General features: G+C 51.6%; 1 long non-coding RNA gene across 1 annotated transcript in view; it reads right to left on the bottom strand.

The window, feature by feature from the left end:
* Nucleotides 1–1099: 1099 nt before the first annotated feature.
* Nucleotides 1100–11360, bottom strand: part of LOC132244682 (uncharacterized) — a 22010-nt gene continuing 11749 nt past the window's right edge. Inside the window, exon 4 of the long non-coding RNA XR_009456403.1 lies at nucleotides 1100–9463. This is a non-coding gene — a long non-coding RNA (uncharacterized LOC132244682). The remainder of the gene's footprint in view (nucleotides 9464–11360) is intronic.

The following is an 11360-nucleotide window of genomic DNA, read 5'->3' as shown; positions in this document are numbered from 1 at the left end:
TGGGCCGATGAGAACAGGATGGGGTTCAACACTGACAAGTGCAGGGTAATGCACCTGGGGAGGAGGAACCAGCAGCACACCTACAGGCTGGGGAACTCCCTTCTCGCCAGTGTCGAGACAGAAAAGGATCTTGGAGTCATCATCGATGCCACAATGAACATGGGCCGACAAAGTGGGGATGCGGTCAGGAAGGCTAACCATACTTTGTCGTGCATCCACAGATGCATCTCAAGCTGGTCCAAGGAGGAGATCCTCCCCCTCTATGCGGCACTGGTCAGGCCGCAGCTGGAGTACTGCATCCAGTTCTGGGCACCGCACTTCAGGAGGGATGTGGCCAATATGGAGAGGGTCCAAAGGAGGGCCACCTGCATGATCAGGGGTCAGCAGGGCGGGCCCTACGAGGAGAGGCTGAGGGACCTGAACCTGTTCAGTCTCCAAAAGAGAAGGCTGAGGGGGGATCTAGTGGCAGTCTATAAACTAGTCAAGGGGGACCAGCAGGCATTGGGAGAGTCCCTGTTCCCCCAAGCACTCCCAGGAGTTACAAAAAACAACGGACACAAGCTAGCGGAGGGTGGTTTCAGGCTAGACATCAGGAGGCACTATTTCACTGTCAGGGCAGCTAGGACCTAGAACCAGCTTCCAAAAGAAGTGGTGCTGGCTCCTACCCTGGGGGTCTTTAAAAAAAGGCTGGATGAACATCTGGCTGGGGTTGTTTGACCCCAGTACTCTTTCCTGCCACAGCAGGGGGTCAGACTACATGATCTCCTCAGGTCACTTCTGACCCTACAAACTATGAAACTATGAAACTATAAAGAAGCTGCTGTCTCTTTCCTTCAGATCCTCAAGCAGCAGTCCAGAGGGGAGCATGCTGGCCCATGGAGGGGGCAGCTCTGACTCTGGCTATGGCTGCAGCTCTGATTAGTGCTGTCTCTCCTTTTGTGAGAGCCTCCCTGCCCTCACTCCCAGCCCCGGCAGGCTGACGTCACCCTCTGTGGATTTCAATGTGCATTTTCTGGGCTTGCAGCCGAGTGTCGCAGATGCCCCACCCTTCTCTCTCCTCCTTCCCGCCCCCCCCTCCCCCCCGCACCGGACCAGCCTGGCCAGGTTTGCAGCAAGCTGCTCCATGCTGGCTGGCACCGCAGACTCAGCAGCAGCAGAGTGGCAGGATGGGAGGGGCTGCCTGGTGATCGCCTGTATAGAGGGGCTTGGGCGCAGGTGCTGGGAAGTTGCTGAGAAGCATGGAGAAACACTGGTGCTCCCAAAAGGACAGCTGGGGTTTCCTGTGCATAGAGATTTGCATAGGGTTCACTCAGCTGCTCTTGCACACATCAACCCACACAATCAAATATCTGCATTACACCAGCAGTCCCATGCCAGTGTAATGCAGATGTGGCAAAAGTAAAAGATCTGTCCAGGGAGACTACAAGAGACATGATCACTGGGACTTCCAGACACCCAGGCACTAGAGCAGGCAGGCTGTGTGCATTTAAGGTCCCTGTGGCCACGGGACCTCATTCTAACACAGGGAACACGCACTCTCATGCACAAACACACTAAGACTTTCCCACTCACAGGCATGTACCTATAGGTGAACAGTTGCCCTAACTCAAGTGCACACACACCCAGCCTTACACAATCATGTACACCCAGCCTTGCACATGCTAGTGCCCTTGCACACACTGTCCTAATAAATACCTATATAGACACATGGATTCACTCCCACCTGAACTTGCATACCCAGGGCTTCTTCCATGTGCGTGAGCACCCACCCGTGGGCTCACGTGCTCGCATACACACCAGCTGAGCCCTGGCTTTGTCACTTGCACTTCATGCTCTGGAATGACTCAGAAATGGCTTCTACAGAATGTGCACTGATTTGGCCACTTCAGTTTAAAAGCACCTTATATCCACTTAGCAGACTGGATCAGGCTCCATTGATAAGGCTATGCTCTAACTGAACGGCTCCCCCAGGAGCCATCAGTTCAGTCAGTACACTGACTGCGTCTTGACCAGACCCCATCAGGCCAAACAGCTGGCACCAGGCCTAGTGGGTCAGAGAACACACTACTTGTTCCCAGCCTGGCTCAGAGGGAGACGAGGCCAAGCCAGCCAGGGGCAAGCCTATGTCCCACCTTGGGAAGGGGAGGATGGGCAATCCAAGGGCTGTAGTAGACTGGATAGGAAGTGTCATGGCTCAGCACTGTGAACTATCCATGCAGGGAAAGGGAAACTGAGAGTGAGAGCAGGAGGGACACTGGACAACCATTCCCTGGTCCAGCTGCCCCCACTGACCACACATGGTTTGGTTAGGGATGATCCTGCCTCAGGCAGGGGGCTGGACTAGATGACCTATACAGGTCCCTTTCAGGCCTGCTTCTCTGTGATTCTGTGATGTGAGGCCAGGGGCCTTTGAATATTGGATTGTCCTTTTCTGCAGAACTCGGGGCCCAGCTCTGAGATGCTGGGCACCCTTGTGAACATTGTTGGGAGCTGCAGGCACTCAGCATCTCTCCAGATCAGGCCTATATGTAAGCTTCTGTAGCCTAGTGTCCAGGGAAGTGGGACACACAGCTCCCAGGGAATCGCAGCAGCTTGTCTTTGTAGAGTGCCCTTCACATCCAAGCAACTGGCCAGGTTAGGGGGATCGGCCCTTACCATCCACCCTGAGCTCCTGCCTGAGCTCCAATTACAGCTGGCAGTTTTGGGCCTTCTGCTGAGCGGGGCAGTTTGCTTGGCTGTAACGTGAGCTCCCCTTGTTCCCTGACCATGCAGGGTAAATCCACTCTCCCTCCACTTTCTAAGAAGGGCCTGAACCCCAGTCTCAGAGACTCCCTGACCTTGGGTAAAGGCCCCTGCCATGAGCCCATCTTTATTATAGCATGAAAAGTCCCAAGAAGGAGCTCAAGAGATGAGTTTTCAAAGGAACCTGGTGGCTTTTGTACCTAGCACTGTGCCCTCAGGTGCCTGAGCCCTCAGGGAGTTTAAGGGAGCTACTACTGCTCATGCTACCACTCTCCCACAGCTGAAGAGGTAGAAAGGCCTGTGCCGCAGGAGAAGGGGTCTAGTTCTTCCTCACTCAGCATGTGTGGAAGCTATGGTCTCTCCTATCTGCAGCCAACAGATTTGTTGGGGTCTTGTGAACATGTCATTCAGCTTCTGCCCCCAGGTTTGTGCTGGCAAGGAAAGGAGCTGTGCATAGAAAAAGAGAGATTGTGTGACTGAAGCAGGCATACCGTGTGCCTTTGCTCCTACACTGGTCCCCACGGGAGTCGCAGGTACTTCTTGGGCAGGCAATTTGTTTGTGACTCTTCGGGTTGAGTGTGCAGCATGTGCCATCTTTTGTGTTGTTAGCAGAGACTTAGCACGGGGGGGCCTGCCTCCTTCTCCATGGGCCCAGGGGGGCAGTCAGATGCAGGGCAGAAGTCTCTCTCTGGCTGGGAGAAGGAAAGTGGATGCTGTGCAGTCTCGCCTGCGAAACAGCCATCTCTCTAGCACTAAAGCTAAGTGCTACACGAAACAGCAGGAGACTCATCTGAGTTGCGAGGGCCCCCTAGGGTTAGGAGCAGCAAAAGAGGCCTGCTTAGTTCAGTTCCACGTGCTTGTTAAGCGTGACAGGCTCCACCTTTGGGATGTTTTCTGTAGAGGCAAATGTCCTGGATCTCTACAACTTGAGCACTCAGAGCTCTCAGCAGAGCTCAGCTCTGCAAGGACATGAGCCATAGTCGCCCCACATGAACAGGCCGCTGATGCTTCCATATGAAGGAGCCCTCCCCCCTGAGCCTGTGGTGACCCCAGTGCTCTGTGGGAGCAAAGGGGGACACTATGGCCAATTCAATAAGGAGAACCAGCCCGCTTGAGTCAGTGCTGAATGCAGTGCCTCAGTGCTGGGGGACTCTGCTGCTGGAGAGCTTTGGGAGGATATACTGAAATGACATCCCAACCTCGGGTGGCCATTAAATATCCCCTGGTACTGTTATCAAGAGGAGACAGTCACCTCAGTTCCCTGCCCAAATCCCAAGTGGCTGGAAATTTGCCCTGCATAGCCAGCTGGAGCTGGAATCTGCCTTCATACAAACTGTTGCCATTATGATTTTGGAAATGAGTGCCATGTCTCTCCCCAGAGGCAGCTGCATTTCACCATAAAATGATTGTTGTCAATGCTTTGTGGGACTCCAGGATATAAGATACTAGGGAAATAGAAGATACTTAACCAGGCTTCTCTTTATGATTTGATTTATTTCAAGGCCCTGACAAAAATTCCCAGTTCACCATACAGTCCACCCCCGCCTGAGCGCTCCCTTGATCTCATCTATCTCTCCCCTGCCTTTCTGCAGAAGCTCCCCTCTTTGAGTACCATACACTGCTCAGGAAGAGGGGGCCCATCAGAGATTGCACAAGCCATATTTTCACATAGGCACAGATGAGTTCTTTATGGTTTGGAATTTGCTGCTCCACTCATTTTGTCATCTCTTTGCTTTGCTGTTGCAGGGATGGATTAATGCACTGGCCCTTGAGCCCGGGCTCCGAGGCCCCTGCCAATCAGAGGCTCCCTGGGGAATGGAGCAGGGACCTGCTGTGCTCCCCATCCTGCAGGGGAAAGTCCTGTGAAGTACTGGAACTTGTCTGACTGCTCCATGGGGATGGTCAGGGTGAGGTGGCAGCGAGGATCCCTGCCAACCCTGCTGCTTACTGCCCACCTGATCTGTCTCTCTCTCATCCCTGTGCCTGGAAGGAGCCTGCTCCTGCCCTCCCTCCCTCCCAATAGTCAGGTCACAGGGCAGGCAGATGGCTCACGACAGGCTGCCGTGCCGCTGAGGGTGGGTGCAGAGTGTCTGTCTGTATGCAAGTGTCTGCGGGGGAGTGTGTTGTGGGGGATGCAACCCCAAACTGACCTCACACCACACCAGATCCCCCTGCAGGGCAGCACGCAGTTCTTTAGTCCTGCTGCCAAGGGCTGCTTTGGGGCACAGAGAAAGGGAATCCCACTGCCCCCGAGATGCTTCCTGAAGTTCTTGACCCCAAATAAGGCTGCTGATAGAGGTGTCTGCATCTCTCCCGAGTGATGGCAGCTTGTTTGGGGAAGTGTGAGCTCTTCCAGGGGTTGATTAGATACAGCTCTGTCTATCTGTCTGCCTAAAGAGATACATTATATATAGAGAGAAAGATTGTGTATATGTGTGTGTGTATGTATACATCTATATAGATATCTATATAGAGAGAAATACAGGTATAGAGAGAAAGAGAGACATCGTGTGTGTATATATGTATGTATATATCAATATATCTATACATTTTGGTTACATAATTATTTGATGGTGGCATTAAAACACAAGTGTAATGGCTATATAAAAGAGAGCTTTACAGTATAGGAAGTTTAGCACAAATGTAATGTTTCAGGAAAGATTAAAAAAAATTCAAGACGTATTGTGTAGGCCTTCTGCTTTATTTTAATTGCAAGAATCACTAACGGTATTCTTAGACTCGTACTCAAGGTAGGTATGGTCTGTATTTTTCTTGTAGTAGTTTACTGTAATGTAGGTACAATGTAAAATATCTATTAAAAATAGTTAAACAAGAGTCTACATGACCACTAAACTAAAACATTTTTCCTCTCGTGTTATTATATGTTTATGGCAATCCCATGCATCTTAGTCATTTTCCTAAGGCAGTTGTTTTATTTAGTTTTGTGTGTGCCAAATCTGAGTAGTTAATTTTGACATTGCATGTTGTCCTTTATTTATTAATGCACTGTGTAAACATTTAATGGGTCTATTTATTAATGCTTTTTGATACATTCATGTTTATAATGAAGGATGGGGGGCCTCCAATGTTCTGTTTGCCCAGGGCCCCAATAAATCTCAATCTGCCACTGCTGTTTATCCTGCATTTCAGGAACCCTTCCCTCCTTCTCCCTTCCCCCCACCGCACCATGCCTCACCCTCCTCCAGTAACTCAGGCAGGTCTAAGAGGAAGATGCACCAGGAAGACAATCCATCAGCTCAAATATCACTGAGTTTTACAGAGACACGAGGAAAAAGATGCAGAAAACGACTGACCTTTGAAACAGTCGCGTTCTTGGGTTCCCTCCCTCGTCTGGAAGCTCCTCACTCTCCACCATAACCTTCTCTTCTCCATCCCTGCATTTATTTAGAAACACCATCAATAATTAAGAGGCTGCCAGTGTGCTCTGCTGCAGCACTGACAGGTCTCTCTGCTGTTTCCTGCTTTCAGGCTGGCCCCTTTAGTGCTTTAGGTTTGTCATTTTCTGGCTGTGTCTTATCAGAAAGGTAGGATTAATCAGCCTGGAACAGACCCTGCCTATTCCCTCTTACCAGGAAGACCCCTCCAGCCTGCTAGCTCTCCTCTTGCTCTCCCTGGACTAAGCAAAGCCAGGAGCCACTTAGTCCTTACCCCTACCATAGATAGCAAAGCAAATCAAGAGTCTGTCTAGTCTGGTTTCCCAGCTCATGTTGCACTGGCTCACCACTGCTGCAGAGAGTCCACTCCTCAAGATGGCAGCTCTCTTGCCCTGCATCAGTACAGCACCTAGCACAGAGGAGACCTGACTAGCAATTAATCCACTGGGTCCTACACCAGGTCAAAGGGATGGCCTTACAAGGCTGGCATCCTGCCACCAGAAGTAGTGGAAAGGCCCCAAAGACATATCATTGTCCAGTTGTGTTACAGGGAGATTCCTTCTATATGTCAGTGTATGTCACCAATTCCTGATATCAGGAAAAGCTTCACTGTTAGAACAGTGGAACAGACTGCCTAGGGAAGTTGTGAACTCTGCATCATTGGAGGTGTTCAAAAGGTTGGACAGCCACTGGTCAGGGATGATCTAGGTGTAATTATGTCCATGATCTACTATGGATCTTTCCCATGCTTCTGGGATTTGTTGGTTGCCCTTTCCTCCCCCACACTTTTGCTGCTACATGTGTTGGGGTGTTTTTAAGCCTTCCTTGGAGGCATTGGGTGTTGGCTTCTCTCTTGGGGCAGGGGCCAGCCTGATCCAGACAGGGGCTCAGAGATGGAGAAGGTGAGGGAGGTGGCTTGGTGTAGTGAAATGAGGCCACTGCACTCCTCAGAGAGAGCAGTCTTCCTCCTCATCCCAGGATGAGCTCTGGTATGGACTGTTGGATCTCTTGCAACCTCTACAGTGGAGGGCATGGCCCTCTACCTGGGATCTCTTGAGAATATCTTAACAACCTTTTATAGAAGCAGGTGGCAGGTGTGGGTATTATGTCTGTGTTGTGTCAGGGTTGATGGTAGTTTTATGAAGAGTTTAGATAATGGATTGCATAGGATGGTCTGGATAGGGATGATCCTGCCTCAGGCAGGGGATTGGACCTCTGGAGGTCCCTTCCAGCCCTCATTCTCCATGATTCTATTGACCCAGTGCATTTATTCCAGTATAATTGCAGGTATAGTGGGGAGGGGGCTGATATGTAGACAGGTGCATGCCATCCTCATCCATTGCAATGTCTGAGCCTTTTGATTTCTGCTGAGCCATTTGCTTTGACTGTATTCTGCAGCAAGGACACCCACAGGCTCACTGCACATTGCTGGGAAAGCTGTGCCCATCGTCTGTGTAAGTGGGTGCCTGTTCATTCCATTGAGTGGATTCTCATATCTCTGGCACTGACTCTGTACCAAGAGATCTGTTTTCAGAAGCAGCCCCTCCACCTTGGCTGGCAGTGGCCACCTTTATACCAGCCCCTCAATACTGCATGCATGAACCCAGCCCCACTGAAGGTCTATGGATAGCAATGGGGTGGGGGCTGAGTGTGCTGGGGTGAATCAAGCAGGCCAGCTAGAAAATGGGGCTAAGATGCATTAAATATTTTGGGAAAAAGGAGCTTGTATTTTAAAGCATAAGGGATATGGGGGGCTGTCAGCACTCCTGCCCCTGGAAATCAGCCACACTTTCCTCTGTGGTGCTGGAGAGAACACTGCAGAGAAGGCTGGAGAGGACACTCCTCTCTCACCAGGAAAACATCACCAGGACCACCCAGGACCTTGTCATTTCTGGCTGCTAGGGCTGTGGGAAACTCAGGTTTTGAACACCAAGGACTTCAGTGCTGGCTGCCTCCTTGAACGCTTGTGCTGAAAGCTGAAATGGGTGGGAAAGCAGAGTTCCTTGAACTTTCAAGCTGAGACTCTTCAGGTGTTTTACTGACCTGCTTGGGCTTACTTGGCTTGACCTTAATGGGTGATGGCTATTGGTGATGTCACCTCAGAAAGTGCTGCAGTGCACTTCAGTTGCAGCCCATTCTGTTGGCGTGTTGGGCCTAGGTTCTGCAGTGAATATAAGTTCCTATGCTGGTGCATGTCTGGGGAGAGAGGGAGGGAAGTAAGGAGGGAGGGTGCATGCATGTGTGCATGCACGCATATATGCAGGCATGCATGCCTTTCTGTGTGTATCCCATTGTTATCCTGTTGCTTTCAGGAGCTGTCTCCGTTTCTGACACGTTGATGAGACCATTAGAAATGGCCAGACAAGCCCAGGGATGTCAATGTGGCTGAGCTTACCCACCGAGTGTCTATCAGTGGGTGACTCACAGAGCTCCCACATGTGGGCTTCAAGCACTCCTTCCTCACTGCCCAATCCTTAGAGGAAAGTTGGGTGGTGTGGGGAATCTTTCCCCTGTCCCAGTACCTTGCTGCAGTGTTGTGGGGGGGCAGGGAAGGAGTTCCCTTTTCCCCCTTCAGGGGCTGGGAAGCCAGCAAGTGTCTTAGCCTCTTACAGCAGCAGTAAGAGGCTAATCAGTCACAGGGAGTTACTCAGTAGGACGGTGATGTGCAGCTGGAGGGCCCCCTGGGCCTGTCAGTGCCATTGGGAGGGTCAAGGTGAACAGGGAATGGGGCACAGAAGTACAGTATCAACTCAGCAGCCCATGGAGCATGAACTCTCAGGCTGTCCTATCCCATCAGCATTCAGTGCTCATCACACAGCCCACACTGGACCAGCATGGAGAGGGCCCTACCTCACCTGATCTGCCTCTGCCTCTCCACCTGGCTGAGGTCTTCCCCAGTAACCCCAGAGGCAGCACAGAACCCCTGATGGTGCCAGAGGTCTGGTAAAGGGGGATGTCATCTCCCCACTCCTTCTGTACTGTATATCCCTGTTCGTGTCAGCTGTCTTCTGAGTCCACCCAGCCCAGCCCATCCAGGAGAGAGGGACTGGAGAAGAGGATACCAGAGTAGGGCTGAGGACATCTCCCAGCTCTCTCTGTCACTTCTTTGCTCTCTCATCTGTTAGTTAAGCTCTGCACCTCCCTTAGAGCAGGGAACAGCCTCATCCAGAGGCTCAGAAATAGAAAAGGTGAGGGAGAAGTAGCTGCTAGTTGAATGGAACAAGGCCCCTGCACCCCTCAAAGAGAGCAGCCTTCCTCCCCAGCCCACGATGGGCTCAGCCTCTGCTCCAGACATCAGGGATCTCCAGGTAGCCAGATGAGAACCCCTATGAAGGAAAGAGGGACCACATAAAGAGTCATTTGCCTGGACATTTCACATATGCCCCTTCCCCTGACACAGGGATGGTTCTTCCTCACCCTCTCTTGCAGGAAAAAGGGATGGAGCTAGTGTGTCCCAGAGTCTGCTAGCATCCCTTGCCGTATATCACAGGGATGAAAAATGACCTAAGGACTTCAGCTGGAGAGTTTCTTAGTAACACATCAGCTCTGGTTTCTACTGACCAGGATTTGACCCATCTCCAGTAAGGAAGAAATGCAGGTACTAAGATGTACCAGCTCAGAGCATGAAGGGAAAAGGGGAAAATAAATGCCTGATGAGGGATTTCAAGATGCCCAGCACAGACCCCCTAAGAAGCAGCAGTAGCTTCTTGGAAAGGTTTAATGTTAAACTGTTTGGACTATCACAGAAGCCTCAGTCTTACATAGGGACTCCCACTGTACTAGATGCTCCCACTGTACATAGTATGATCTCTTGGCTTCTAACCTCCAGCTGATCAGCCTTGGGCCCATACTTTCTCCTCTCTAGGCCTTGATCTCTCAGGCTGTTTGAAGGAGATAACAAAACTTAACTAACCTCAGAGGTGCTGAGAGAATATAGTCTCCACTAGCAGCATCTCCTTCCAGATGCTGCAACCAGCGTGACCACCACACCAGACACAGCCCAGCTGCCCGGCTACTCCAGCCCATCTGCTCCACACCCACTGCTGAGAGCAGGCGGGCAGGGTCTCCATGGAGACTGGCTTAGGACCCCCCACAGGCAAAGTGTGCTTGACCGGGTGGATGGGATAGGGCCGCAGGTGGGCAGGGCATGGTGTGCAGGAATAGGATAGGTAGGCAAGGCTGGAGTTGGGGTCAGGGCCAGGACTGCAGGGCAGTGGGGGCACAGAGCTGTGCAGGCAGTGGATCGTGGCTCTGCCCCAGGCCCTGGCCCCGTGCTGTCACTGTCTTGTGATCCTGGCCCTGGCTACCCATCCCATAACTGTACGCTGCTCCCAGCCTGCCCACAGCTCCATCCCATCCGCCTAGCCAAGCACGCCCTAGCTGCAGAGGTCCCAGGCCTGCCCACAGAAGTCTCTACGGAGACCTTGCCCTGTGGATCGGTCTAGTAATCTACCTCTTAGGGAACTTTGGCGAGCTGTTGCAGGCTGCGAGGCGGTGGGAGGGAGATGCAGGGTGCTGACCTGGCCTGCAACAGCTCACCAAAACTCCTCAAGTGGCCCTCCAGCCAAAAAAATTGCCAAACCCTGGCTCAGACACTGTTGCTGTCAGGATCATTGCTTTATCTTTTGCAGTGTTCTCTTTTTGCTCCTAATTTAAATAAGGGGCTGAGGTAGGGTTAAACATTAGACAGAGCTGCTTGCTGGAAAGCAGGGACCTGGCAAAACACTGTGTTGGAATAAGAAGCTTTGGATGCTAGTTAGAAAGGGACCTGTGGGGGAAGGGGAGAGAAAAGGGGGGCTGCAGTCCTAATGTAAGCACTGCACAATCATTAATTATAACAGAGCCTGGGAGCTGCATGTGAGGGGCTGCTTCTATCTAGGTTCTCTTCTACCAGGCAGCCACTTTTGTCTTCACTTCTGCCTGTCCCTATGGCTCCACTGACCCTAGATTTGGACAGCAGAGAGCCTGGGAAAGCTCTGCAGCCTGAGAATTATCCAGCCTGCAGCTGTCCCTTCATCTTCATCCCCGATGTCTCTGGAGGAGGCAGGGAGCCTGGCATGCCTTGTGTTGGAGCATACTTCATTTAATTTTTAATTGGCATTTGGATAAAATAGAACATGCTCTGTCACTCGGCCAGGCTGGTAATGGGGAGGAGAGGGGCCTGACCTCTCTGGCCTGCCAGGAGGGAGAGCTCTGAGAACTGAGGGAGAGCCCCACTGGCAA

The sequence above is a fragment of the Alligator mississippiensis genome, chromosome 1 (genome assembly GCF_030867095.1).
Source record: "Alligator mississippiensis isolate rAllMis1 chromosome 1, rAllMis1, whole genome shotgun sequence".
In the NCBI taxonomy this organism is placed as follows: domain Eukaryota; kingdom Metazoa; phylum Chordata; order Crocodylia; family Alligatoridae; genus Alligator; species Alligator mississippiensis.
Note: the sequence above shows the minus strand (reverse complement) of the source record. Positions and strands in the feature narration are given on the sequence as shown.